This window comes from Phyllobates terribilis, unplaced genomic scaffold, assembly GCF_046119375.1.
Source record: "Phyllobates terribilis strain yellow unplaced genomic scaffold, ASM4611937v1 Scaffold_249__1_contigs__length_2872098, whole genome shotgun sequence".
In the NCBI taxonomy this organism is placed as follows: domain Eukaryota; kingdom Metazoa; phylum Chordata; class Amphibia; order Anura; family Dendrobatidae; genus Phyllobates; species Phyllobates terribilis.
The window spans coordinates 731,385-752,547 of NW_027363009.1; the positions used below are offsets into that span (position 1 = coordinate 731,385).

The following is a 21,163-nucleotide window of genomic DNA, read 5'->3' on the forward strand; positions in this document are numbered from 1 at the left end:
GCTGCAATCCACGCGTTTTAGATCTGCATAACTCCACCTCTTTTAGCACAGTACCCTCAACCCCCGGCTGTTCCCACCCGCCTCAACACCGTTGGAAGGGAGGAGAACTAATTAAGGCGTGGGGGGGGTGGAACGAGCAGCTGTCTACCCTTAGCAGGAGGGATGCTGATTAATTACCTCTCCTGCTGCTGCTGCTGCTGGCTGTCCAGCAGCAGACTGAAGGTGGCTGCTGCTGTGCGCAGGTATATAAAGGCTCAGAGCCTATTATGACACGCGCAGCCAGCGTTCCATTGCCACATTCCGTCTACTGCAGGCGGGATACCTGGATGGCTGAATGTCACTGAGAAGCTCACAGAGACCGCCATAAGCAACAGTTTAAAAGAATGCCACAGACTAATCAACCAAACTTTTTGGGTTGGTTTCTCTTTTATAGTCTGCAGGCATTAAATGAAAGAAGTCAGTGTTCCAGCAGAGGGAGACAACGTTTCAGAAAAGGCATTGTAGCAAACCAAAAAAGAAATTTTAAGCACAGCAGAGTAACCAGCTCACATACCTGTTAGCTCAGGTGAGTTTAAAAGGCTGCTGTTGATAACAAGGGCATTTGCTAAATAGATGGTGTGTGTGCAACAATATACTGAAAGGTCAATTATATTGTGCAGCTTATCTCACCACCTGTAGTTATTTAGGTGAAAGCTCCAAAATGCTTGCCTAATATGTCTGTTTATCCAAAAGGAAGTATAGAGGGAGAGCTAGATAGATAGCATTGCATTACATTACATTACATGGCAATGCAATGCACAGTTGCTGAAGTTGAACCAAAATGAGCTTGTCATCTGGCTTCTGCAACTTTTAACATGAAAAATCCAATGAGGAGAAGAAAAGCAAAGCCAAAGAGTCCATCCCAAAATCCGACAAACAAGCAAAATGAACAAAAAGCATTGAATTCAATTCTTTCTGATTTTAGAAACTGCATTAAAGAAGGGGTGCACCGGTCCTGGAGATACTGCAATACCAGGTCAATGCGTGGAGTGGACAGAGCAAGCTCTTTTTCCATCTCCCTGTTCTAAAAATCCATTTAATATATGGTCCCCAGATAGGGGACGTATCAGATATTAAACTGATAAGAACAGATACTACACTTGATCTTAGCCAAAAGGCCGAGAAGCGATAACCAGAATTGGTTTCCGACTACGGTGCCACCCAAGGATTCTGAAAAGTCCATTTGTGGAGATGGCCACCTGGACTCCCGTTAAGAAGACATGCTGTCAACCTCTAGATCCCTCACATGCCTGCACTTTTCGGCTTGCTGCTGCTGCAATCCACGCGTTTTAGATCTGCATAACTCCACCTCTTTTAGCACAGTACCCTCAACCCCCGGCTGTTCCCACCCGCCTCAACACCGTTGGAAGGGAGGAGAACCAATTAAGGCGGGGGGGGGGGGTGGAACGAGCAGCTGTCTACCCTTAGCAGGAGGGTTGCTGATTAATTATCTCTCCTGCTGCTGCTGCTGCTGGCTGTCCAGCAGCAGACTGAAGGTGGCTGCTGCTGTGCGCAGGTATATAAAGGCTCAGAGCCTATTATGACACGCGCAGCCAGCGTTCCATTGCCACATTCCGTCTACTGCAGGCGGGATACCTGGATGGCTGAATGTCACTGAGAAGCTCACAGAGACCGCCATAAGCAACAGTTTAAAAGAATGCCACAGACTAATCAACCAAACTTTTTGGGTTGGTTTCTCTTTTATAGTCTGCAGGCATTAAATGAAAGAAGTCAGTGTTCCAGCAGAGGGAGACAACGTTTCAGAAAAGGCATTGTAGCAAACCAAAAAAGAAATTTTAAGCGCAGCAGAGTAACCAGCTCACATACCTGTTAGCTCAGGTGAGTTTAAAAGGCTGCTGTTGATAACAAGGGCATTTGCTAAATAGATGGTGTGTGTGCAACAATATACTGAAAGGTCAATTATATTGTGCAGCTTATCTCACCACCTGTAGTTATTTAGGTGAAAGCTCCAAAATGCTTGCCTAATATGTCTGTTTATCCAAAAGGAAGTATAGAGGGAGAGCTAGATAGATAGCATTGCATTACATTACATTACATGGCAATGCAATGCACAGTTGCTGAAGTTGAACCAAAATGAGCTTGTCATCTGGCTTCTGCAACTTTTAACATGAAAAATCCAATGAGGAGAAGAAAAGCAAAGCCAAAGAGTCCATCCCAAAATCCGACAAACAAGCAAAATGAACAAAAAGCATTGAATTCAATTCTTTCTGATTTTAGAAACTGCATTAAAGAAGGGGTGCACCGGTCCTGGAGATACTGCAATACCAGGTCAATGCGTGGAGTGGACAGAGCAAGCTCTTTTTCCATCTCCCTGTTCTAAAAATCCATTTAATATATGGTCCCCAGATAGGGGACGTATCAGATATTAAACTGATAAGAACAGATTCTACACATGATCTTAGCCAAAAGGCCGAGAAGCGATAACCAGAATTGGTTTCCGACTACGGTGCCACCCAAGGATTCTGAAAAGTCCATTTGTGGAGATGGCCACCTGGACTCCCGTTAAGAAGACATGCTGTCAACCTCTAGATCCCTCACATGCCTGCACTTTTCGGCTTGCTGCTGCTGCAATCCACGCGTTTTAGATCTGCATAACTCCACCTCTTTTAGCACAGTACCCTCAACCCCCGGCTGTTCCCACCCGCCTCAACACCGTTGGAAGGGAGGAGAACCAATTAAGGCGGGGGGGGTGGAACGAGCAGCTGTCTACCCTTAGCAGGAGGGTTGCTGATTAATTACCTCTCCTGCTGCTGCTGCTGCTGGCTGTCCAGCAGCAGACTGAAGGTGGCTGCTGCTGTGCGCAGGTATATAAAGGCTCAGAGCCTATTATGACACGCGCAGCCAGCGTTCCATTGCCACATTCCGTCTACTGCAGGCGGGATACCTGGATGGCTGAATGTCACTGAGAAGCTCACAGAGACCGCCATAAGCAACAGTTTAAAAGAATGCCACAGACTAATCAACCAAACTTTTTGGGTTGGTTTCTCTTTTATAGTCTGCAGGCATTAAATGAAAGAAGTCAGTGTTCCAGCAGAGGGAGACAACGTTTCAGAAAAGGCATTGTAGCAAACCAAAAAAGAAATTTTAAGCGCAGCAGAGTAACCAGCTCACATACCTGTTAGCTCAGGTGAGTTTAAAAGGCTGCTGTTGATAACAAGGGCATTTGCTAAATAGATGGTGTGTGTGCAACAATATACTGAAAGGTCAATTATATTGTGCAGCTTATCTCACCACCTGTAGTTATTTAGGTGAAAGCTCCAAAATGCTTGCCTAATATGTCTGTTTATCCAAAAGGAAGTATAGAGGGAGAGCTAGATAGATAGCATTGCATTACATTACATTACATGGCAATGCAATGCACAGTTGCTGAAGTTGAACCAAAATGAGCTTGTCATCTGGCTTCTGCAACTTTTAACATGAAAAATCCAATGAGGAGAAGAAAAGCAAAGCCAAAGAGTCCATCCCAAAATCCGACAAACAAGCAAAATGAACAAAAAGCATTGAATTCAATTCTTTCTGATTTTAGAAACTGCATTAAAGAAGGGGTGCACCGGTCCTGGAGATACTGCAATACCAGGTCAATGCGTGGAGTGGACAGAGCAAGCTCTTTTTCCATCTCCCTGTTCTAAAAATCCATTTAATATATGGTCCCCAGATAGGGGACGTATCAGATATTAAACTGATAAGAACAGATACTACACTTGATCTTAGCCAAAAGGCCGAGAAGCGATAACCAGAATTGGTTTCCGACTACGGTGCCACCCAAGGATTCTGAAAAGTCCATTTGTGGAGATGGCCACCTGGACTCCCGTTAAGAAGACATGCTGTCAACCTCTAGATCCCTCACATGCCTGCACTTTTCGGCTTGCTGCTGCTGCAATCCACGCGTTTTAGATCTGCATAACTCCACCTCTTTTAGCACAGTACCCTCAACCCCCGGCTGTTCCCACCCGCCTCAACACCGTTGGAAGGGAGGAGAACCAATTAAGGCGGGGGGGGGGGGTGGAACGAGCAGCTGTCTACCCTTAGCAGGAGGGTTGCTGATTAATTACCTCTCCTGCTGCTGCTGCTGCTGGCTGTCCAGCAGCAGACTGAAGGTGGCTGCTGCTGTGCGCAGGTATATAAAGGCTCAGAGCCTATTATGACACGCGCAGCCAGCGTTCCATTGTCACATTCCGTCTACTGCAGGCGGGATACCTGGATGGCTGAATGTCACTGAGAAGCTCACAGAGACCGCCATAAGCAACAGTTTAAAAGAATGCCACAGACTAATCAACCAAACTTTTTGGGTTGGTTTCTCTTTTATAGTCTGCAGGCATTAAATGAAAGAAGTCAGTGTTCCAGCAGAGGGAGACAACGTTTCAGAAAAGGCATTGTAGCAAACCAAAAAAGAAATTTTAAGCGCAGCAGAGTAACCAGCTCACATACCTGTTAGCTCAGGTGAGTTTAAAAGGCTGCTGTTGATAACAAGGGCATTTGCTAAATAGATGGTGTGTGTGCAACAATATACTGAAAGGTCAATTATATTGTGCAGCTTATCTCACCACCTGTAGTTATTTATGTGAAAGCTCCAAAATGCTTGCCTAATATGTCTGTTTATCCAAAAGGAAGTATAGAGGGAGAGCTAGATAGATAGCATTGCATTACATTACATTACATGGCAATGCAATGCACAGTTGCTGAAGTTGAACCAAAATGAGCTTGTCATCTGGCTTCTGCAACTTTTAACATGAAAAATCCAATGAGGAGAAGAAAAGCAAAGCCAAAGAGTCCATCCCAAAATCCGACAAACAAGCAAAATGAACAAAAAGCATTGAATTCAATTCTTTCTGATTTTAGAAACTGCATTAAAGAAGGGGTGCACCGGTCCTGGAGATACTGCAATACCAGGTCAATGCGTGGAGTGGACAGAGCAAGCTCTTTTTCCATCTCCCTGTTCTAAAAATCCATTTAATATATGGTCCCCAGATAGGGGACGTATCAGATATTAAACTGATAAGAACAGATACTACACTTGATCTTAGCCAAAAGGCCGAGAAGCGATAACCAGAATTGGTTTCCGACTACGGTGCCACCCAAGGATTCTGAAAAGTCCATTTGTGGAGATGGCCACCTGGACTCCCGTTAAGAAGACATGCTGTCAACCTCTAGATCCCTCACATGCCTGCACTTTTCGGCTTGCTGCTGCTGCAATCCACGCGTTTTAGATCTGCATAACTCCACCTCTTTTAGCACAGTACCCTCAACCCCCGGCTGTTCCCACCCGCCTCAACACCGTTGGAAGGGAGGAGAACCAATTAATGCGGGGGGGGGGGGTGGAACGAGCAGCTGTCTACCCTTAGCAGGAGGGTTGCTGATTAATTACCTCTCCTGCTGCTGCTGCTGCTGGCTGTCCAGCAGCAGACTGAAGGTGGCTGCTGCTGTGCGCAGGTATATAAAGGCTCAGAGCCTATTATGACACGCGCAGCCAGCGTTCCATTGTCACATTCCGTCTACTGCAGGCGGGATACCTGGATGGCTGAATGTCACTGAGAAGCTCACAGAGACCGCCATAAGCAACAGTTTAAAAGAATGCCACAGACTAATCAACCAAACTTTTTGGGTTGGTTTCTCTTTTATAGTCTGCAGGCATTAAATGAAAGAAGTCAGTGTTCCAGCAGAGGGAGACAACGTTTCAGAAAAGGCATTGTAGCAAACCAAAAAAGAAATTTTAAGCGCAGCAGAGTAACCAGCTCACATACCTGTTAGCTCAGGTGAGTTTAAAAGGCTGCTGTTGATAACAAGGGCATTTGCTAAATAGATGGTGTGTGTGCAACAATATACTGAAAGGTCAATTATATTGTGCAGCTTATCTCACCACCTGTAGTTATTTAGGTGAAAGCTCCAAAATGCTTGCCTAATATGTCTGTTTATCCAAAAGGAAGTATAGAGGGAGAGCTAGATAGATAGCATTGCATTACATTACATTACATGGCAATGCAATGCACAGTTGCTGAAGTTGAACCAAAATGAGCTTGTCATCTGGCTTCTGCAACTTTTAACATGAAAAATCCAATGAGGAGAAGAAAAGCAAAGCCAAAGAGTCCATCCCAAAATCCGACAAACAAGCAAAATGAACAAAAAGCATTGAATTCAATTCTTTCTGATTTTAGAAACTGCATTAAAGAAGGGGTGCACCGGTCCTGGAGATACTGCAATACCAGGTCAATGCGTGGAGTGGACAGAGCAAGCTCTTTTTCCATCTCCCTGTTCTAAAAATCCATTTAATATATGGTCCCCATATAGGGGACGTATCAGATATTAAACTGATAAGAACAGATTCTACACTTGATCTTAGCCAAAAGGCCGAGAAGCGATAACCAGAATTGGTTTCCGACTACGGTGCCACCCAAGGATTCTGAAAAGTCCATTTGTGGAGATGGCCACCTGGACTCCCGTTAAGAAGACATGCTGTCAACCTCTAGATCCCTCACATGCCTGCACTTTTCGGCTTGCTGCTGCTGCAATCCACGCGTTTTAGATCTGCATAACTCCACCTCTTTTAGCACAGTACCCTCAACCCCCGGCTGTTCCCACCCGCCTCAACACCGTTGGAAGGGAGGAGAACAAATTAAGGCGGGGGGGGGGTGAAACGAGCAGCTGTCTACCCTTAGCAGGAGGGTTGCTGATTAATTACCTCTCCTGCTGCTGCTGCTGCTGGCTGTCCAGCAGCAGACTGAAGGTGGCTGCTGCTGTGCGCAGGTATATAAAGGCTCAGAGCCTATTATGACACGCGCAGCCAGCGTTCCATTGCCACATTCCGTCTACTGCAGGCGGGATACCTGGATGGCTGAATGTCACTGAGAAGCTCACAGAGACCGCCATAAGCAACAGTTTAAAAGAATGCCACAGACTAATCAACCAAACTTTTTGGGTTGGTTTCTCTTTTATAGTCTGCAGGCATTAAATGAAAGAAGTCAGTGTTCCAGCAGAGGGAGACAACGTTTCAGAAAAGGCATTGTAGCAAACCAAAATAGAAATTTTAAGCGCAGCAGAGTAACCAGCTCACATACCTGTTAGCTCAGGTGAGTTTAAAAGGCTGCTGTTGATAACAAGGGCATTTGCTAAATAGATGGTGTGTGTGCAACAATATACTGAAAGGTCAATTATATTGTGCAGCTTATCTCACCACCTGTAGTTATTTAGGTGAAAGCTCCAAAATGCTTGCCTAATATGTCTGTTTATCCAAAAGGAAGTATAGAGGGAGAGCTAGATAGATAGCATTGCATTACATTACATTACATGGCAATGCAATGCACAGTTGCTGAAGTTGAACCAAAATGTGCTTGTCATCTGGCTTCTGCAACTTTTAACATGAAAAATCCAATGAGGAGAAGAAAAGCAAAGCCAAAGAGTCCATCCCAAAATCCGACAAACAAGCAAAATGAACAAAAAGCATTGAATTCAATTCTTTCTGATTTTAGAAACTGCATTAAAGAAGGGGTGCACCGGTCCTGGAGATACTGCAATACCAGGTCAATGCGTGGAGTGGACAGAGCAAGCTCTTTTTCCATCTCCCTGTTCTAAAAATCCATTTAATATATGGTCCCGAGATAGGGGACGTATCAGATATTAAACTGATAAGAACAGATACTACACTTGATCTTAGCCAAAAGGCCGAGAAGCGATAACCAGAATTGGTTTCCGACTACGGTGCCACCCAAGGATTCTGAAAAGTCCATTTGTGGAGATGGCCACCTGGACTCCCGTTAAGAAGACATGCTGTCAACCTCTAGATCCCTCACATGCCTGCACTTTTCGGCTTGCTGCTGCTGCAATCCACGCGTTTTAGATCTGCGTAACTCCACCTCTTTTAGCACAGTACCCTCAACCCACGGCTGTTCCCACCCGCCTCAACACCGTTGGAAGGGAGGAGAACCAATTAAGGCGGGGGGGGGGGTGGAACGAGCAGCTGTCTACCCTTAGCAGGAGGGTTGCTGATTAATTACCTCTCCTGCTGCTGCTGCTGCTGCTGGCTGTCCAGCAGCAGACTGAAGGTGGCTGCTGCTGTGCGCAGGTATATAAAGGCTCAGAGCCTATTATGACACGCGCAGCCAGCGTTCCATTGCCACATTCCGTCTACTGCAGGCGGGATACCTGGATGGCTGAATGTCACTGAGAAGCTCACAGAGACCGCCATAAGCAACAGTTTAAAAGAATGCCACAGACTAATCAACCAAACTTTTTGGGTTGGTTTCTCTTTTATAGTCTGCAGGCATTAAATGAAAGAAGTCAGTGTTCCAGCAGAGGGAGACAACGTTTCAGAAAAGGCATTGTAGCAAACCAAAAAAGAAATTTTAAGCGCAGCAGAGTAACCAGCTCACATACCTGTTAGCTCAGGTGAGTTTAAAAGGCTGCTGTTGATAACAAGGGCATTTGCTAAATAGATGGTGTGTGTGCAACAATATACTGAAAGGTCAATTATATTGTGCAGCTTATCTCACCACCTGTAGTTATTTAGGTGAAAGCTCCAAAATGCTTGCCTAATATGTCTGTTTATCCAAAAGGAAGTATAGAGGGAGAGCTAGATAGATAGCATTGCATTACATTACATTACATGGCAATGCAATGCACAGTTGCTGAAGTTGAACCAAAATGAGCTTGTCATCTGGCTTCTGCAACTTTTAACATGAAAAATCCAATGAGGAGAAGAAAAGCAAAGCCAAAGAGTCCATCCCAAAATCCGACAAATAAGCAAAATGAACAAAAAGCATTGAATTCAATTCTTTCTGATTTTAGAAACTGCATTAAAGAAGGGGTGCACCGGTCCTGGAGATACTGCAATACCAGGTCAATGCGTGGAGTGGACAGAGCAAGCTCTTTTTCCATCTCCCTGTTCTAAAAATCCATTTAATATATGGTCCCCAGATAGGGGACGTATCAGATATTAAACTGATAAGAACAGATACTACACTTGATCTTAGCCAAAAGGCCGAGAAGCGATAACCAGAATTGGTTTCCGACTACGGTGCCACCCAAGGATTCTGAAAAGTCCATTTGTGGAGATGGCCACCTGGACTCCCGTTAAGAAGACATGCTGTCAACCTCTAGATCCCTCACATGCCTGCACTTTTCGGCTTGCTGCTGCTGCAATCCACGCGTTTTAGATCTGCATAACTCCACCTCTTTTAGCACAGTACCCTCAACCCCCGGCTGTTCCCACCCGCCTCAACACCGTTGGAAGGGAGGAGAACCAATTAAGGCGGGGGGGGGGGGTGGAACGAGCAGCTGTCTACCCTTAGCAGGAGGGTTGCTGATTAATTACCTCTCCTGCTGCTGCTGCTGCTGGCTGTCCAGCAGCAGACTGAAGGTGGCTGCTGCTGTGCGCAGGTATATAAAGGCTCAGAGCCTATTATGACACGCGCAGCCAGCGTTCCATTGCCACATTCCGTCTACTGCAGGCGGGATACCTGGATGGCTGAATGTCACTGAGAAGCTCACAGAGACCGCCATAAGCAACAGTTTAAAAGAATGCCACAGACTAATCAACCAAACTTTTTGGGTTGGTTTCTCTTTTATAGTCTGCAGGCATTAAATGAAAGAAGTCAGTGTTCCAGCAGAGGGAGACAACGTTTCAGAAAAGGCATTGTAGCAAACCAAAAAAGAAATTTTAAGCGCAGCAGAGTAACCAGCTCACATACCTGTTAGCTCAGGTGAGTTTAAAAGGCTGCTGTTGATAACAAGGGCATTTGCTAAATAGATGGTGTGTGTGCAACAATATACTGAAAGGTCAATTATATTGTGCAGCTTATCTCACCACCTGTAGTTATTTAGGTGAAAGCTCCAAAATGCTTGCCTAATATGTCTGTTTATCCAAAAGGAAGTATAGAGGGAGAGCTAGATAGATAGCATTGCATTACATTACATTACATGGCAATGCAATGCACAGTTGCTGAAGTTGAACCAAAATGAGCTTGTCATCTGGCTTCTGCAACTTTTAACATGAAAAATCCAATGAGGAGAAGAAAAGCAAAGCCAAAGAGTCCATCCCAAAATCCGACAAACAAGCAAAATGAACAAAAAGCATTGAATTCAATTCTTTCTGATTTTAGAAACTGCATTAAAGAAGGGGTGCACCGGTCCTGGAGATACTGCAATACCAGGTCAATGCGTGGAGTGGACAGAGCAAGCTCTTTTTCCATCTCCCTGTTCTAAAAATCCATTTAATATATGGTCCCCAGATAGGGGACGTATCAGATATTAAACTGATAAGAACAGATACTACACTTGATCTTAGCCAAAAGGCTGAGAAGCGATAACCAGAATTGGTTTCCGACTACGGTGCCACCCAAGGATTCTGAAAAGTCCATTTGTGGAGATGGCCACCTGGACTCCCGTTAAGAAGACATGCTGTCAACCTCTAGATCCCTCACATGCCTGCACTTTTCGGCTTGCTGCTGCTGCAATCCACGCGTTTTAGATCTGCATAACTCCACCTCTTTTAGCACAGTACCCTCAACCCCCGGCTGTTCCCACCCGCCTCAACACCGTTGGAAGGGAGGAGAACCAATTAAGGCGGGGGGGGGGTGGAACGAGCAGCTGTCTACCCTTAGCAGGAGGGTTGCTGATTAATTACCTCTCCTGCTGCTGCTGCTGCTGGCTGTCCAGCAGCAGACTGAAGGTGGCTGCTGCTGTGCGCAGGTATATAAAGGCTCAGAGCCTATTATGACACGCGCAGACAGCGTTCCATTGCCACATTCCGTCTACTGCAGGCGGGATACCTGGATGGCTGAATGTCACTGAGAAGCTCACAGAGACCGCCATAAGCAACAGTTTAAAAGAATGCCACAGACTAATCAACCAAACTTTTTGGGTTGGTTTCTCTTTTATAGTCTGCAGGCATTAAATGAAAGAAGTCAGTGTTCCAGCAGAGGGAGACAACGTTTCAGAAAAGGCATTGTAGCAAACCAAAAAAGAAATTTTAAGCGCAGCAGAGTAACCAGCTCACATACCTGTTAGCTCAGGTGAGTTTAAAAGGCTGCTGTTGATAACAAGGGCATTTGCTAAATAGATGGTGTGTGTGCAACAATATACTGAAAGGTCAATTATATTGTGCAGCTTATCTCACCACCTGTAGTTATTTAGGTGAAAGCTCCAAAATGCTTGCCTAATATGTCTGTTTATCCAAAAGGAAGTATAGAGGGAGAGCTAGATAGATAGCATTGCATTACATTACATTACATGGCAATGCAATGCACAGTTGCTGAAGTTGAACCAAAATGAGCTTGTCATCTGGCTTCTGCAACTTTTAACATGAAAAATCCAATGAGGAGAAGAAAAGCAAAGCCAAAGAGTCCATCCCAAAATCCGACAAACAAGCAAAATGAACAAAAAGCATTGAATTCAATTCTTTCTGATTTTAGAAACTGCATTAAAGAAGGGGTGCACCGGTCCTGGAGATACTGCAATACCAGGTCAATGCGTGGAGTGGACAGAGCAAGCTCTTTTTCCATCTCCCTGTTCTAAAAATCCATTTAATATATGGTCCCCAGATAGGGGACGTATCAGATATTAAACTGATAAGAACAGATACTACACTTGATCTTAGCCAAAAGGCCGAGAAGCGATAACCAGAATTGGTTTCCAACTACGGTGCCACCCAAGGATTCTGAAAAGTCCATTTGTGGAGATGGCCACCTGGACTCCCGTTAAGAAGACATGCTGTCAACCTCTAGATCCCTCACATGCCTGCACTTTTCGGCTTGCTGCTGCTGCAATCCACGCGTTTTAGATCTGCATAACTCCACCTCTTTTAGCACAGTACCCTCAACCCCCGGCTGTTCCCACCCGCCTCAACACCGTTGGAAGGGAGGAGAACCAATTAAGGCGTGGGGGGGGTGGAACGAGCAGCTGTCTACCCTTAGCAGGAGGGTTGCTGATTAATTACCTCTCCTGCTGCTGCTGCTGCTGGCTGTCCAGCAGCAGACTGAAGGTGGCTGCTGCTGTGCGCAGGTATATAAAGGCTCAGAGCCTATTATGACACGCGCAGCCAGCGTTCCATTGCCACATTCCGTCTACTGCAGGCGGGATACCTGGATGGCTGAATGTCACTGAGAAGCTCACAGAGACCGCCATAAGCAACAGTTTAAAAGAATGCCACAGACTAATCAACCAAACTTTTTGGGTTGGTTTCTCTTTTATAGTCTGCAGGCATTAAATGAAAGAAGTCAGTGTTCCAGCAGAGGGAGACAACGTTTCAGAAAAGGCATTGTAGCAAACCAAAAAAGAAATTTTAAGCACAGCAGAGTAACCAGCTCACATACCTGTTAGCTCAGGTGAGTTTAAAAGGCTGCTGTTGATAACAAGGGCATTTGCTAAATAGATGGTGTGTGTGCAACAATATACTGAAAGGTCAATTATATTGTGCAGCTTATCTCACCACCTGTAGTTATTTAGGTGAAAGCTCCAAAATGCTTGCCTAATATGTCTGTTTATCCAAAAGGAAGTATAGAGGGAGAGCTAGATAGATAGCATTGCATTACATTACATTACATGGCAATGCAATGCACAGTTGCTGAAGTTGAACCAAAATGAGCTTGTCATCTGGCTTCTGCAACTTTTAACATGAAAAATCCAATGAGGAGAAGAAAAGCAAAGCCAAAGAGTCCATCCCAAAATCCGACAAACAAGCAAAATGAACAAAAAGCATTGAATTCAATTCTTTCTGATTTTAGAAACTGCATTAAAGAAGGGGTGCACCGGTCCTGGAGATACTGCAATACCAGGTCAATGCGTGGAGTGGACAGAGCAAGCTCTTTTTCCATCTCCCTGTTCTAAAAATCCATTTAATATATGGTCCCCAGATAGGGGACGTATCAGATATTAAACTGATAAGAACAGATACTACACTTGATCTTAGCCAAAAGGCCGAGAAGCGATAACCAGAATTGGTTTCCGACTACGGTGCCACCCAAGGATTCTGAAAAGTCCATTTGTGGAGATGGCCACCTGGACTCCCGTTAAGAAGACATGCTGTCAACCTCTAGATCCCTCACATGCCTGCACTTTTCGGCTTGCTGCTGCTGCAATCCACGCGTTTTAGATCTGCATAACTCCACCTCTTTTAGCACAGTACCCTCAACCCCCGGCTGTTCCCACCCGCCTCAACACCGTTGGAAGGGAGGAGAACCAATTAAGGCGGGGGGGGGGGGTGGAACGAGCAGCTGTCTACCCTTAGCAGGAGGGTTGCTGATTAATTATCTCTCCTGCTGCTGCTGCTGCTGGCTGTCCAGCAGCAGACTGAAGGTGGCTGCTGCTGTGCGCAGGTATATAAAGGCTCAGAGCCTATTATGACACGCGCAGCCAGCGTTCCATTGCCACATTCCGTCTACTGCAGGCGGGATACCTGGATGGCTGAATGTCACTGAGAAGCTCACAGAGACCGCCATAAGCAACAGTTTAAAAGAATGCCACAGACTAATCAACCAAACTTTTTGGGTTGGTTTCTCTTTTATAGTCTGCAGGCATTAAATGAAAGAAGTCAGTGTTCCAGCAGAGGGAGACAACGTTTCAGAAAAGGCATTGTAGCAAACCAAAAAAGAAATTTTAAGCGCAGCAGAGTAACCAGCTCACATACCTGTTAGCTCAGGTGAGTTTAAAAGGCTGCTGTTGATAACAAGGGCATTTGCTAAATAGATGGTGTGTGTGCAACAATATACTGAAAGGTCAATTATATTGTGCAGCTTATCTCACCACCTGTAGTTATTTAGGTGAAAGCTCCAAAATGCTTGCCTAATATGTCTGTTTATCCAAAAGGAAGTATAGAGGGAGAGCTAGATAGATAGCATTGCATTACATTACATTACATGGCAATGCAATGCACAGTTGCTGAAGTTGAACCAAAATGAGCTTGTCATCTGGCTTCTGCAACTTTTAACATGAAAAATCCAATGAGGAGAAGAAAAGCAAAGCCAAAGAGTCCATCCCAAAATCCGACAAACAAGCAAAATGAACAAAAAGCATTGAATTCAATTCTTTCTGATTTTAGAAACTGCATTAAAGAAGGGGTGCACCGGTCCTGGAGATACTGCAATACCAGGTCAATGCGTGGAGTGGACAGAGCAAGCTCTTTTTCCATCTCCCTGTTCTAAAAATCCATTTAATATATGGTCCCCAGATAGGGGACGTATCAGATATTAAACTGATAAGAACAGATTCTACACATGATCTTAGCCAAAAGGCCGAGAAGCGATAACCAGAATTGGTTTCCGACTACGGTGCCACCCAAGGATTCTGAAAAGTCCATTTGTGGAGATGGCCACCTGGACTCCCGTTAAGAAGACATGCTGTCAACCTCTAGATCCCTCACATGCCTGCACTTTTCGGCTTGCTGCTGCTGCAATCCACGCGTTTTAGATCTGCATAACTCCACCTCTTTTAGCACAGTACCCTCAACCCCCGGCTGTTCCCACCCGCCTCAACACCGTTGGAAGGGAGGAGAACCAATTAAGGCGGGGGGGGTGGAACGAGCAGCTGTCTACCCTTAGCAGGAGGGTTGCTGATTAATTACCTCTCCTGCTGCTGCTGCTGCTGGCTGTCCAGCAGCAGACTGAAGGTGGCTGCTGCTGTGCGCAGGTATATAAAGGCTCAGAGCCTATTATGACACGCGCAGCCAGCGTTCCATTGCCACATTCCGTCTACTGCAGGCGGGATACCTGGATGGCTGAATGTCACTGAGAAGCTCACAGAGACCGCCATAAGCAACAGTTTAAAAGAATGCCACAGACTAATCAACCAAACTTTTTGGGTTGGTTTCTCTTTTATAGTCTGCAGGCATTAAATGAAAGAAGTCAGTGTTCCAGCAGAGGGAGACAACGTTTCAGAAAAGGCATTGTAGCAAACCAAAAAAGAAATTTTAAGCGCAGCAGAGTAACCAGCTCACATACCTGTTAGCTCAGGTGAGTTTAAAAGGCTGCTGTTGATAACAAGGGCATTTGCTAAATAGATGGTGTGTGTGCAACAATATACTGAAAGGTCAATTATATTGTGCAGCTTATCTCACCACCTGTAGTTATTTAGGTGAAAGCTCCAAAATGCTTGCCTAATATGTCTGTTTATCCAAAAGGAAGTATAGAGGGAGAGCTAGATAGATAGCATTGCATTACATTACATTACATGGCAATGCAATGCACAGTTGCTGAAGTTGAACCAAAATGAGCTTGTCATCTGGCTTCTGCAACTTTTAACATGAAAAATCCAATGAGGAGAAGAAAAGCAAAGCCAAAGAGTCCATCCCAAAATCCGACAAACAAGCAAAATGAACAAAAAGCATTGAATTCAATTCTTTCTGATTTTAGAAACTGCATTAAAGAAGGGGTGCACCGGTCCTGGAGATACTGCAATACCAGGTCAATGCGTGGAGTGGACAGAGCAAGCTCTTTTTCCATCTCCCTGTTCTAAAAATCCATTTAATATATGGTCCCCAGATAGGGGACGTATCAGATATTAAACTGATAAGAACAGATACTACACTTGATCTTAGCCAAAAGGCCGAGAAGCGATAACCAGAATTGGTTTCCGACTACGGTGCCACCCAAGGATTCTGAAAAGTCCATTTGTGGAGATGGCCACCTGGACTCCCGTTAAGAAGACATGCTGTCAACCTCTAGATCCCTCACATGCCTGCACTTTTCGGCTTGCTGCTGCTGCAATCCACGCGTTTTAGATCTGCATAACTCCACCTCTTTTAGCACAGTACCCTCAACCCCCGGCTGTTCCCACCCGCCTCAACACCGTTGGAAGGGAGGAGAACCAATTAATGCGGGGGGGGGGTGGAACGAGCAGCTGTCTACCCTTAGCAGGAGGGTTGCTGATTAATTACCTCTCCTGCTGCTGCTGCTGCTGGCTGTCCAGCAGCAGACTGAAGGTGGCTGCTGCTGTGCGCAGGTATATAAAGGCTCAGAGCCTATTATGACACGCGCAGCCAGCGTTCCATTGTCACATTCCGTCTACTGCAGGCGGGATACCTGGATGGCTGAATGTCACTGAGAAGCTCACAGAGACCGCCATAAGCAACAGTTTAAAAGAATGCCACAGACTAATCAACCAAACTTTTTGGGTTGGTTTCTCTTTTATAGTCTGCAGGCATTAAATGAAAGAAGTCAGTGTTCCAGCAGAGGGAGACAACGTTTCAGAAAAGGCATTGTAGCAAACCAAAAAAGAAATTTTAAGCGCAGCAGAGTAACCAGCTCACATACCTGTTAGCTCAGGTGAGTTTAAAAGGCTGCTGTTGATAACAAGGGCATTTGCTAAATAGATGGTGTGTGTGCAACAATATACTGAAAGGTCAATTATATTGTGCAGCTTATCTCACCACCTGTAGTTATTTAGGTGAAAGCTCCAAAATGCTTGCCTAATATGTCTGTTTATCCAAAAGGAAGTATAGAGGGAGAGCTAGATAGATAGCATTGCATTACATTACATTACATGGCAATGCAATGCACAGTTGCTGAAGTTGAACCAAAATGAGCTTGTCATCTGGCTTCTGCAACTTTTAACATGAAAAATCCAATGAGGAGAAGAAAAGCAAAGCCAAAGAGTCCATCCCAAAATCCGACAAACAAGCAAAATGAACAAAAAGCATTGAATTCAATTCTTTCTGATTTTAGAAACTGCATTAAAGAAGGGGTGCACCGGTCCTGGAGATACTGCAATACCAGGTCAATGCGTGGAGTGGACAGAGCAAGCTATTTTTCCATCTCCCTGTTCTAAAAATCCATTTAATATATGGTCCCCAGATAGGGGACGTATCAGATATTAAACTGATAAGAACAGATACTACACTTGATCTTAGCCAAAAGGCCGAGAAGCGATAACCAGAATTGGTTTCCGACTACGGTGCCACCCAAGGATTCTGAAAAGTCCATTTGTGGAGATGGCCACCTGGACTCCCGTTAAGAAGACATGCTGTCAAACTCTAGATCCCTCACATGCCTGCACTTTTCGGCTTGCTGCTGCTGCAATCCACGCGTTTTAGATCTGCATAACTCCACCTCTTTTAGCACAGTACCCTCAACCCCCGGCTGTTCCCACCCGCCTCAACACCGTTGGAAGGGAGGAGAACCAATTAAGGCGGGGGGGGGGGGTGGAACGAGCAGCTGTCTACCCTTAGCAGGAGGGTTGCTGATTAATTACCTCTCCTGCTGCTGCTGCTGCTGGCTGTCCAGCAGCAGACTGAAGGTGGCTGCTGCTGTGCGCAGGTATATAAAGGCTCAGAGCCTATTATGACACGCGCAGCCAGCGTTCCATTGCCACAATCCGTCTACTGCAGGCGGGATACCTGGATGGCTGAATGTCACTGAGAAGCTCACAGAGACCGCCATAAGCAACAGTTTAAAAGAATGCCACAGACTAATCAACCAAACTTTTTGGGTTGGTTTCTCTTTTATAGTCTGCAGGCATTAAATGAAAGAAGTCAGTGTTCCAGCAGAGGGAGACAACGTTTCAGAAAAGGCATTGTAGCAAACCAAAAAAGAAATTTTAAGCGCAGCAGAGTAACCAGCTCACATACCTGTTAGCTCAGGTGAGTTTAAAAGGCTGCTGTTGATAACAAGGGCATTTGCTAAATAGATGGTGTGTGTGCAACAATATACTGAATGGTCAATTATATTGTGCAGCTTATCTCACCACCTGTAGTTATTTAAGTGAAAGCTCCAAAATGCTTGCCTAATATGTCTGTTTATCCAAAAGGAAGTATAGAGGGAGAGCTAGATAGATAGCATTGCATTACATTACATTACATGGCAATGCAATGCACAGTTGCTGAAGTTGAACCAAAATGAGCTTGTCATCTGGCTTCTGCAACTTTTAACATGAAAAATCCAATGAGGAGAAGAAAAGCAAAGCCAAAGAGTCCATCCCAAAATCCGACAAACAAGCAAAATGAACAAAAAGCATTGAATTCAATTCTTTCTGATTTTAGAAACTGCATTAAAGAAGGGGTGCACCGGTCCTGGAGATACTGCAATACCAGGTCAATGCGTGGAGTGGACAGAGCAAGCTCTTTTTCCATCTCCCTGTTCTAAAAATCCATTTAATATATGGTCCCCAGATAGGGGACGTATCAGATATTAAACTGATAAGAACACATACTACACTTGATCTTAGCCAAAAGGCCGAGAAGCGATAACCAGAATTGGTTTCCGACTACGGTGCCACCCAAGGATTCTGAAAAGTCCATTTGTGGAGATGGCCACCTGGACTCCCGTTAAGAAGACATGCTGTCAACCTCTAGATCCCTCACATGCCTGCACTTTTCGGCTTGCTGCTGCTGCAATCCACGCGTTTTAGATCTGCATAACTCCACCTCTTTTAGCACAGTACCCTCAACCCCCGGCTGTTCCCACCCGCCTCAACACCGTTGGAAGGGAGGAGAACCAATTAAGGCGGGGGGGGGTGGAACGAGCAGCTGTCTACCCTTAGCAGGAGGGTTGCTGATTAATTACCTCTCCTGCTGCTGCTGCTGCTGGCTGTCCAGCAGCAGACTGAAGGTGGCTGCTGCTGTGCGCAGGTATATAAAGGCTCAGAGCCTATTATGACACGCGCAGCCAGCGTTCCATTGCCACATTCCGTCTACTGCAGGCGGGATACCTGGATGGCTGAATGTCACTGAGAAGCTCACAGAGACCGCCATAAGCAACAGTTTAAAAGAATGCCACAGACTAATCAACCAAACTTTTTGGGTTGGTTTCTCTTTTATAGTCTGCAGGCATTAAATGAAAGAAGTCAGTGTTCCAGCAGAGGGAGACAACGTTTCAGAAAAGGCATTGTAGCAAACCAAAAAAGAAATTTTAAGCGCAGCAGAGTAACCAGCTCACATACCTGTTAGCTCAGGTGAGTTTAAAAGGCTGCTGTTGATAACAAGGGCATTTGCTAAATAGATGGTGTGTGTGCAACAATATACTGAAAGGTCAATTATATTGTGCAGCTTATCTCACCACCTGTAGTTATTTAGGTGAAAGCTCCAAAATGCTTGCCTAATATGTCTGTTTATCCAAAAGGAAGTATAGAGGGAGAGCTAGATAGATAGCATTGCATTACATTACATTACATGGCAATGCAATGCACAGTTGCTGAAGTTGAACCAAAATGAGCTTGTCATCTGGCTTCTGCAACTTTTAACATGAAAAATCCAATGAGGAGAAGAAAAGCAAAGCCAAAGAGTCCATTCCAAAATCCGACAAACAAGCAAAATGAACAAAAAGCATTGAATTCAATTCTTTCTGATTTTAGAAACTGCATTAAAGAAGGGGTGCACCGGTCCTGGAGATACTGCAATACCAGGTCAATGCGTGGAGTGGACAGAGCAAGCTCTTTTTCCATCTCCCTGTTCTAAAAATCCATTTAATATATGGTCCCCAGATAGGGGACGTATCAGATATTAAACTGATAAGAACAGATACTACACTTGATCTTAGCCAAAAGGCCGAGAAGCGATAACCAGAATTGGTTTCCGACTACGGTGCCACCCAAGGATTCTGAAAAGTCCATTTGTGGAGATGGCCACCTGGACTCCCGTTAAGAAGACATGCTGTCAACCTCTAGATCCCTCACATGCCTGCACTTTTCGGCTTGCTGCTGCTGCAATCCACGCGTTTTAGATCTGCATAACTCCACCTCTTTTAGCACAGTACCCTCAACCCCCGGCTGTTCCCACCCGCCTCAACACCGTTGGAAGGGAGGAGAACCAATTAAGGCGGGGGGGGGGGGTGGAACGAGCAGCTGTCTACCCTTAGCAGGAGGGTTGCTGATTAATTACCTCTCCTGCTGCTGCTGCTGCTGGCTGTCCAGCAGCAGACTGAAGGTGGCTGCTGCTGTGCGCAGGTATATAAAGGCTCAGAGCCTATTATGACACGCGCAGCCAGCGTTCCATTGCCACATTCCGTCTACTGCAGGCGGGATACCTGGATGGCTGAATGTCACTGAGAAGCTCACAGAGACCGCCATAAGCAACAGTTTAAAAGAATGCCACAGACTAATCAACCAAACTTTTTGGGTTGGTTTCTCTTTTATAGTCTGCAGGCATTAAATGAAAGAAGTCAGTGTTCCAGCAGAGGGAGACAACGTTTCAGAAAAGGCATTGTAGCAAACCAAAAAAGAAATTTTAAGCGCAGCAGAGTAACCAGCTCACATACCTGTTAGCTCAGGTGAGTTTAAAAGGCTGCTGTTGATAACAAGGGCATTTGCTAAATAGATGGTGTGTGTGCAACAATATACTGAAAGGTCAATTATATTGTGCAGCTTATCTCACCACCTGTAGTTATTTAGGTGAAAGCTCCAAAATGCTTGCCTAATATGTCTGTTTATCCAAAAGGAAGTATAGAGGGAGAGCTAGATAGATAGCATTGCATTACATTACATTACATGGCAATGCAATGCACAGTTGCTGAAGTTGAACCAAAATGAGCTTGTCATCTGGCTTCTGCAACTTTTAACATGAAAAATCCAATGAGGAGAAGAAAAGCAAAGCCAAAGAGTCCATCCCAAAATCCGACAAACAAGCAAAATGAACAAAAAGCATTGAATTCAATTCTTTCTGATTTTAGAAACTGCATTAAAGAAGGGGTGCACCGTTCCTGGAGATACTGCAATACCAGGTCAATGCGTGGAGTGGACAGAGCAAGCTCTTTTTCCATCTCCCTGTTCTAAAAATCCATTTAATATATGGTCCCCAGATAGGGGACGTATCAGATATTAAACTGATAAGAACAGATACTACACTTGATCTTAGCCAAAAGGCCGAGAAGCGATAACCAGAATTGGTTTCCGACTACGGTGCCACCCAAGGATTCTGAAAAGTCCATTTGTGGAGATGGCCACCTGGACTCACGTTAAGAAGACATGCTGTCAACCTCTAGATCCCTCACATGCCTGCACTTTTCGGCTTGCTGCTGCTGCAATCCACGCGTTTTAGATCTGCATAACTCCACCTCTTTTAGCACAGTACCCTCAACCCCCGGCTGTTCCCACCCGCCTCAACACCGTTGGAAGGGAGGAGAACCAATTAAGGCGGGGGGGGGGGGTGGAACGAGCAGCTGTCTACCCTTAGCAGGAGGGTTGCTGATTA

General features: G+C 45.2%; 16 non-coding genes across 16 annotated transcripts; all 16 read right to left on the reverse strand.

Annotated features, from left to right (window-relative positions):
* Positions 1 to 978: 978 nt before the first annotated feature.
* On the reverse strand, positions 979 to 1,169 carry LOC141218733 (U2 spliceosomal RNA). Its single transcript, XR_012287425.1, has one exon. It is a non-coding gene; the product is annotated as a U2 spliceosomal RNA (small nuclear RNA).
* Positions 1,170 to 2,291: 1,122 nt separating this feature from the next.
* LOC141218271 (U2 spliceosomal RNA) lies at positions 2,292 to 2,482 on the reverse strand. Its single transcript, XR_012287025.1, has one exon. It is a non-coding gene; the product is annotated as a U2 spliceosomal RNA (small nuclear RNA).
* A 1,118-nt stretch (positions 2,483 to 3,600) lies between these two features.
* On the reverse strand, positions 3,601 to 3,791 carry LOC141218734 (U2 spliceosomal RNA). The gene has a single exon (XR_012287426.1). It is a non-coding gene; the product is annotated as a U2 spliceosomal RNA (small nuclear RNA).
* Positions 3,792 to 4,913: 1,122 nt separating this feature from the next.
* On the reverse strand, positions 4,914 to 5,104 carry LOC141218735 (U2 spliceosomal RNA). The gene has a single exon (XR_012287427.1). It is a non-coding gene; the product is annotated as a U2 spliceosomal RNA (small nuclear RNA).
* Positions 5,105 to 6,226: 1,122 nt separating this feature from the next.
* LOC141218203 (U2 spliceosomal RNA) lies at positions 6,227 to 6,417 on the reverse strand. The gene has a single exon (XR_012286959.1). It is a non-coding gene; the product is annotated as a U2 spliceosomal RNA (small nuclear RNA).
* Positions 6,418 to 7,537: 1,120 nt separating this feature from the next.
* Positions 7,538 to 7,728, reverse strand: LOC141218277 (U2 spliceosomal RNA). The gene has a single exon (XR_012287030.1). It is a non-coding gene; the product is annotated as a U2 spliceosomal RNA (small nuclear RNA).
* A 1,124-nt stretch (positions 7,729 to 8,852) lies between these two features.
* On the reverse strand, positions 8,853 to 9,043 carry LOC141218737 (U2 spliceosomal RNA). The gene has a single exon (XR_012287428.1). It is a non-coding gene; the product is annotated as a U2 spliceosomal RNA (small nuclear RNA).
* Positions 9,044 to 10,165: 1,122 nt separating this feature from the next.
* LOC141218115 (U2 spliceosomal RNA) lies at positions 10,166 to 10,356 on the reverse strand. Its single transcript, XR_012286877.1, has one exon. It is a non-coding gene; the product is annotated as a U2 spliceosomal RNA (small nuclear RNA).
* Positions 10,357 to 11,476: 1,120 nt separating this feature from the next.
* Positions 11,477 to 11,667, reverse strand: LOC141218738 (U2 spliceosomal RNA). The gene has a single exon (XR_012287429.1). It is a non-coding gene; the product is annotated as a U2 spliceosomal RNA (small nuclear RNA).
* A 1,120-nt stretch (positions 11,668 to 12,787) lies between these two features.
* LOC141218739 (U2 spliceosomal RNA) lies at positions 12,788 to 12,978 on the reverse strand. Its single transcript, XR_012287430.1, has one exon. It is a non-coding gene; the product is annotated as a U2 spliceosomal RNA (small nuclear RNA).
* Positions 12,979 to 14,100: 1,122 nt separating this feature from the next.
* LOC141218272 (U2 spliceosomal RNA) lies at positions 14,101 to 14,291 on the reverse strand. Its single transcript, XR_012287026.1, has one exon. It is a non-coding gene; the product is annotated as a U2 spliceosomal RNA (small nuclear RNA).
* A 1,118-nt stretch (positions 14,292 to 15,409) lies between these two features.
* Positions 15,410 to 15,600, reverse strand: LOC141218740 (U2 spliceosomal RNA). Its single transcript, XR_012287431.1, has one exon. It is a non-coding gene; the product is annotated as a U2 spliceosomal RNA (small nuclear RNA).
* A 1,120-nt stretch (positions 15,601 to 16,720) lies between these two features.
* On the reverse strand, positions 16,721 to 16,911 carry LOC141218208 (U2 spliceosomal RNA). Its single transcript, XR_012286964.1, has one exon. It is a non-coding gene; the product is annotated as a U2 spliceosomal RNA (small nuclear RNA).
* A 1,122-nt stretch (positions 16,912 to 18,033) lies between these two features.
* On the reverse strand, positions 18,034 to 18,224 carry LOC141218252 (U2 spliceosomal RNA). Its single transcript, XR_012287005.1, has one exon. It is a non-coding gene; the product is annotated as a U2 spliceosomal RNA (small nuclear RNA).
* Positions 18,225 to 19,343: 1,119 nt separating this feature from the next.
* Positions 19,344 to 19,534, reverse strand: LOC141218742 (U2 spliceosomal RNA). The gene has a single exon (XR_012287433.1). It is a non-coding gene; the product is annotated as a U2 spliceosomal RNA (small nuclear RNA).
* Positions 19,535 to 20,656: 1,122 nt separating this feature from the next.
* Positions 20,657 to 20,847, reverse strand: LOC141218366 (U2 spliceosomal RNA). Its single transcript, XR_012287115.1, has one exon. It is a non-coding gene; the product is annotated as a U2 spliceosomal RNA (small nuclear RNA).
* Positions 20,848 to 21,163: the final 316 nt, after the last annotated feature.